The following is a 7,444-nucleotide window of genomic DNA, read 5'->3' as shown; positions in this document are numbered from 1 at the left end:
AGGAAAAAATTGCCTCCAGTTTTCCAGATTGGAAAAAAAAATGGATTTTCATTAAATACATTCTTCAACTTCCCATCAACAGCTACTGCTGGCAGAACAGTCCTAGAGTCAGGCAACATCCTGAAGATCCCAATGTCCTGAAATACCACAATAATTTTTGTTCTAGAAAGATACGCTTTTGTTTTGGTGAATTAGTTACCTCTTATCAGGATAATTATGGTATTAGAAGTCAGAAATTCAATTAGAAAAGTGAAGGAGCCATTTGGGAGTCAGTAGCATTCAGCAATGCAAAGTGCCAGTTCAGGTCAGGAAATTCAAAACACTGCAGCCAGTTGCAACAGAAGTAGCGTCAAGGACAAATAAAATGGGCTCGTAACTGACTTGCCTAACATGCAACTAGACATATTTCTTCTAGTGAGAGTCTCATCATTTGCGAAGATGAAAGAAAGCGGCATCTTTATGAGCACAGGCACTTATGTCATCAGAAGTATTTAGTTTTGATGGTCTCAACTAGAAAAAAAAACATTCCATATCGAATAACAGATTTCACACAGTTTCATGCTGAGATCTGAAGATATTACATTCTAAGATAACAAGAAGATAGGGAACTTTGGCATTATAAAAACTTCGAAAGCGGAACAGGATCACAGGTGGTCATAGTGTGTAACCAGCCATTCCACACACGCTGCTGAATGTGTTCATGTTAGAGAAAGTGACAGTGCAAGTACATTAAATTGGCAACAAATATTCAAGAATTTGTATCCTCTTCATTGCTAAATTAGAAAAAAAAAACCCCACCTCTTTACACATTCAGAAAGCCCTCTCCAGAAGACAGACAGCAGACTGCACGGCCACTATACTCCACAGTAAAGACCCACCCACTTCCTTCCAGCACTGTGTGCTCACAACTGTCACAAAGAACGAGAGCCAGCTAAAGTCGTGAACTTCACCTACAAATCAATAAAGAAGTGGCACGATTCCTGGAAATGTGGGCTTAAGTGGTGTTTTCTGGAGGGAGCACGCTAAGACCACTGCTTCAGGCTGCAGTTGCTGTGACTTGTAACTGGTTTGCTGGTAGAGCCACTGCCAGCACCAGCACTGAGTGCTCCACAAGGAGCAAAGAGGAAGGAAACTGACAGGGAATAAATCAAACCCTCTTATTTCTATATTTAGAAGTAAGAGTTGCCCTAGGGATTATTTAAGAAAGTCAACTAATGGCTAATAGATATGCCACTGTGCAGTATTCCACGCTTAGGGGAAACAAGCTTTAACATCTTTGCATAAAAATTTCCCTTATGTGTGGGATTATAGGATTATTGTTCTCTTGAAAAGCTGGGAGAAGATACTAAATTAATTCTATTAGTGATAAACAATTTCTTGTAAGAAGGCAAAATCATGCTATTTTAAGTCAGAAAATTACTGATCAGTACAGTTCAGAAGTTGTAACAGAAGTTACAACTGAACACACACACACAGAACACATTATTTGATATATGATACTCCATATCATATAAGCTTGGAAGAAAAAAAATCAAGTACCTGAAAATATTTTTGTAAAATTCCACAGGATGAAAAGTATTTCCACATTTTTCTTTAACAACTCTTGTATTTATATCTGCACCCTAACATTAGCTATTTGGAAGGCAGCTTGAAGTCTCCATATATTAATGCCTGTCTGAACTACAACTAAGACGCACAAAAGTAGCAGAATATCTCGAGTATTATTATTGCATTGACTGCAATCAGAAAGGACTACAGCCACTGGGAAACTTGGTCAGAACTATCCACTAAAGAACTCCTTTCTTAGCAAGAGAAGATGGCAACTGCATAAACATGCAACTTGGCAGATCATCCTGGTGGCAAAATTGCTGTATAAACCTTTCTTTATAAGATTTCTGGGCATGGATGGTGGTTACTGTTACTGTAACTTTCTGCATATTTTGTATTTGAATATGCTTGCAACATATACATCAGTCCTTCTCTGCTATTGTTTCTTGTTCTCTAGTTGTAAAGAGGTGAACACATTCATTTGAAAAAGAAGATGAGAATAGGAAGTTAGAACAATACAGACGAATTTTATCACGTTCAAAGAAGTATCTGTTAAAAATGCTGGTGGCTCAGAATGATCATTCCATCCAGAGCTTTTTCTCTGAAATGACAGAACAAAGAAAACAGACTTTATTAGAAAAAAAATATATTGAATTAAAACCTTTAAACAAGTAATATGGACATTTTGGAATATTGCTATTTTTCTGCATTAGAGAAGAAACCTGCTGCTGAGATGAAAATTAGTTATGCAATGACTCCCATGCAGCCTCAAACACCAGCATTAACCTTTTGTTCAGCAACAGTAGAGTTCTATCTCATAGGACAGAAATGCTGAAAATAAGAAAAAGTATATCCACATGCAAGTATAAATCGTATTTATGGTTAATTTTTTTCTGGAAAAAAAAATTAAAATGAAAAATAAAAATCTTTCCAGTAGCCTTGGTATCAGTCCCTGTCGTTTCAAGAACAGGTCTTGTCCTCAGCAACTTACTTTGCCAGAATACACTAATCTGTAGATCCCAAAAGAAACCTGAATTTCCTGGAGAGGCTTCCCTCTTTGGGAGAGTGTTGATAGCAGCAGAAGCCTTTGTGCCCTGGGCTGGCCTGGATGGCAGTTCTGGCAGCTCAGACCCTCTCAGCACTCCCAAGGCACCTGGGCCCTCTCACAGTCCCAGGGAGACTGAGGGGAAAGAGGACAGGCAGTTTCCATCACAGGTTTGGAAAAAGCTGTTGCTTCTCTGACAGAAGTTCATACTGGTGCTCCAGCACACATCATCATGAGAAAAAAAAATAAAGAACTAAAAGAACTGACAAGTGATATAAATGCATCTAAACAGCTGCCTAAATCTAAGAATACAGGAACTCTCAGTGGAGGTTTAGTATATGTGGTGTGGTTTAAGACTTCTATGCCACACAAATCAAGCACATGATAACATGAAGAGACAAGTAGCCTAAAATAAGTATGTTCAGAACCTAGATTAATATTTAAATACATAACTGAAGACTCTGTTTGCGCACAGTCCTGCACCAGAACATTCTTGAACAAGAAAAGTAACTTACTGTACTCACCAAGCTACAGTTTTGAACTGAAATCTCCAATACAAAGTACAGCATCCATTTTAAAACTTAATTTTAGACATGCATAGAATCTTGTTTGTAAATCACAAGAACACAGGTAGCATTTAAAAGATACAAACCACCGTATATTCCTGAGTTTCTAAAACTCATATTTCCCTGCAATTATTATTCACATGCTACTGATTTTCTTTGTAGCTGGAGAATACTTCTCAGTTGCTGAGTGACATTCTGGTATATCTAGAAGACCTGATCTTTACATTCATTGGACCTAATTGAGACAGAATAATACGAGAAAACAATTTCCTTCCCAAGATACAATTGTTGTGTCACTTACTTGTGACAACGCTTTTGCAAAAAAATAAAAAATAAAAAAATAAAAATAAAATAAGAAAACCAGCAACAAATGCAAGAATCTATGTCCAGATACACAGACAACAAATCGCAACAGCTGCTGAAGGCAAGATTACAGCTGGGGTTACAAAGAAATAGGGTTGCAACACTACCCTAAATGAGAGAAATGCAATTGTTACATACTGAAAAAAATTCACATTTTGGGGTGGAAAGCTTTCAAAATGTTAGTAATTATATCTTACAGCACAACTTTAGTGTCAGTCTCCCCCTGGTATCACCTGTCATTTTGGTACAAAGTACTCTGAAAAATCCTATCAGATATTTATATCAGGCATCCAAACATCAAAATTCTCCTGGCAAAAGAAGACACAAAATGGAACGTCTCCATTGTCCACCTGGATTTCTTCCACCCAGATGAACTGCCCTAATGTTCTTCCTAACACATGCTGGCAGTAGCTGATGATCTAAGTGAGCAAAAGAGTTCATGCACTGACTGCTGTTCCATGTGATTACATTATTTATTGATCTAGGAATGTCAAATGTTCTCCACAAGACTTTCCGTTAGGACACATTTTCCTTAGTGGTTAAAAAACATAAGGCAAATTAAAAAAATCTGGGACATGTCACCTGAGGAAGTTTTTCACACAGAGAGTGGTGACGTACTGGAACAGGTTGCCCAAGGAGGCTGTGGATGCCCCATCCCAGGAGGCGTTCAAGGCCAGGCTGGATGTGGCTCTGGGCAGCCTGGTCTGCTGGTTGGTGACCCTGCACATAGCAGGGTGTTGAAACTAGATGATCATTACGGTCCTTTTCAACCCAGGCCATTCTATGATTCTATGACATAAAGTGGCATGAAGATCTCATTCTTCTGTTATGATTCATAGTCCCTTCAGAATAGAGCGACTTCCCCCCGGTTATAACAATCTACATTCAGCTTTACAGAGGTGCAATCAAAACTTACCTTTTCTGGACTAACAGCATCAGGCAGGTCCTCTTTTGTCGACGTCTGCTCCTTTTCCAGCATAGAGGAACAGCACGGTAGTCTGATACTACACGGGCATTTAGGGAGCTGGTCAGGAAATAGCAGGCTAACTTGACAAAAGGAAAAGATACCTCAGTGTTCTATCACTTGGTAAATGAAATAATATACTTGGAATTTATGGATTCTGTGCGTGGTGTGAGAAAATTTAAAGCACACAGGAGGAACAAACACTGGCCTTAATTCTTCATCGGATAATTGGAATGACAATGAATAGTCAAAAATGAAATCAGAAGTGTCAGAAGTTTCTGCCACTGTAAGCAGTGATCGCACTAGAAGGCTGTAGAAAAAGTTGCATGGTCGGTATCATCACTGTTCTGATAAAATCAAAGCAGTTTTTGAATCCTATAATTACAGTAAAATTCAGAATGCTCTATTTTCAGAAGTAAGAATGGTACTTATTAAAAAAAATATATTAAGAAGTTCATTAATTAAAAGAATTTCAATGAGTGAAAATAAATCCCACTCTTTACACCTAGGAGATTCTAACTCCTCCTGATTTCCCTAATACCTCTTTCCTTATCCATTCATCTGAGGAAATTATAACACATAAAAATAGCCAAGCACAATCAGAACAAGTCCATTCATAGAGAATCCAATAATGTAATAGCCAATCTAATTACATATTTGCCAGAATAGCTAGTGGCTAAAATGTTATTGCTTGGATACCATCATTTCATTCTATCCAGATAATGTTAGTTTCTATGACACCAGTATACAGAGCTGCCAGTTTGGTATTTTGGCCTCATTAACTCCAGCCCTATCTGTTCCTTGGTTTTAGGGAATCCTCCTATGCCTAGACATGTTTCATTCCTGTTTAGCTCTGTCACGTGGCTGATCTGATGGAGATGAGTTTCAACTGGTAACCTTTTCAGATGCCGGAACATCAGCAGCCAATGTAGCTAACATAGAATGCGGAAAATGTTCAAATTTCTCATTCCCGTTTTCCTTTCAGGATGAAACAAATTGTTGTCTAGAGATTTGCCACTGAGACTGAGTTCTTTTTTGCACTAATGGCAACACTACAGCCTTTTTTTTTTTCTTTTACATAATAAATGCAGTGGTTTCCTATTCTCAGGTAGAAATTAAAAATTAGGTTGTGGCAAAAAGGGAATTTGTTATTTACCTATAAAAGCAAGCTACTCTAACTCATCACCCTTTTCAAGTCTTAACATTAAAATTGCATTTTTCAGTAGACTGTATAACAAGAGCTTACCTACTTTTGCATAGGATCTGTCAACATGATTAAACAATATTTTTGCCCCATCACTAACTTGCTATCATTGAAGAAAAGCTGCTTAGAAACAGCTTAAGGATTAGTTGCTTTCTACTAAAAGGAACCTGAAAATTTGCTGGGCTTAATCCCCTTACCTGCCTCTTTGCCTCCCCTTTCCTAATTAAAAGACTTCTCTAATCTAGTAGGCAATATTTGCCATCATTGCAAATCAGCGTGTTCAGATGTCACAATATTTAGCATCAGCAAAATTCAAGACAAGGAAGTTACACATTCTTTACCCATGGGAATAAAACAGCTGCTGAAACACCTTTCCAAGGCATGTGCTCACTTCCCCATTATGCAGAGTTCATAAATCAAGAGTGGCTTCCTTTCTGAAAAAAAATACGTTCTGAATTTTCATCCTCAATTCAGTTGAAGATAAAGTCTGCTTCACGTTGCCTTGTGGATTTGATTAGATAACAACAGGCTCTGATTCTATATGTCTCCAACGTTAGAAATAAAAGGTTTTGTTATTACTAATGGTAATAATTAAAATTCAAGGAGGTAGAACAAGACATCCTGCAACTCCAGTATTTTACATGTACATGAATACTTACGAAGTTAGTACAACACGGATGACAAAGGTTTTGGAATAATTGTGTCAACTTTGTACATGTTGAAAGTGATGAGGAAAACAGGCCTGTTGGAAGCCAGTTTTTTCTGCATAGCTGCTGCTTACAGCACAAGATGCATTAAGACTGGAATGCAGATCTCCATTAGATTTTGCTAGATTTTTAAATCACACTCAGTAAGTTATTCAAAGCATGCTCTGATCTTGACATGTTTGAGAACTCTTAGGAATATGGATGAGAATTGGAACTGACAAACCATGCAAAGAATCTAAGTGGATTGTCATTTTTATTTATTGTGTCAAAAAAGGGCTTCTTCTTATGTTACTGACATCATGATTAGGCAGCCTGCATATCACCACATCTTACACTGAATAAGTTGCACTGTGTCACTGAATGAGCTAGAATGATTGTTCCCTGCATTTTATAACAGGTCGACTCATCCCCACAGAGGTATCAAGCCTTTCCTTCTTCCAGAGGAAACAATAACATGGAAATTAGGAGGAAGAGATCATAGTACCAAATGTTTCTGGCCACAAGCTAATAACAAACAATTATAGAACTATAAATGTCTCATTAAATAACCAATACTCCAAAAACCATTAGAAAGCATTACTCTTCTTCCCCATCATCATCTAGTTCACAGAGGAAAGGCTTATGCTAGTAACGTACACAAAAGTTTTGTTTTAAGTCTCAAAATAAGTCTTTCGAAGAATCACATAGCTGTAGGGATTGGAAGAAACCTCTGGAGGCCACCTAGCCTAATCCTAAGCTAAAGCAGGTTCCCTACAGCAGCTGACACAGGTAGGCATCCCGATGGCTCTTTAATATCTCCAGAGAAGGGCACTCCACGCCCTCTCCGGGCAGCCTGCTCCAGGGCTCCATTGCTCTAACAAAAAAGAAGTTCTTCCTTGTATTTGACAAGGTGAGCAATAGATCTTAGAGCTATCAAATCCCCTACAATAACATTTCATTCCTCCAACTAGTACGCTGAGGAAACTTTAACAAGCTCTTCAAATTCTGGCCAGGGCCAGTGCTGAACACGTATGCCGTACATACAGATGGTAACAGTCAGGGGTGAAT

Source organism: Meleagris gallopavo, chromosome 10 (assembly GCF_000146605.3).
Source record: "Meleagris gallopavo isolate NT-WF06-2002-E0010 breed Aviagen turkey brand Nicholas breeding stock chromosome 10, Turkey_5.1, whole genome shotgun sequence".
NCBI lineage: Eukaryota > Metazoa > Chordata > Aves > Galliformes > Phasianidae > Meleagris > Meleagris gallopavo.
Note: the sequence above shows the minus strand (reverse complement) of the source record.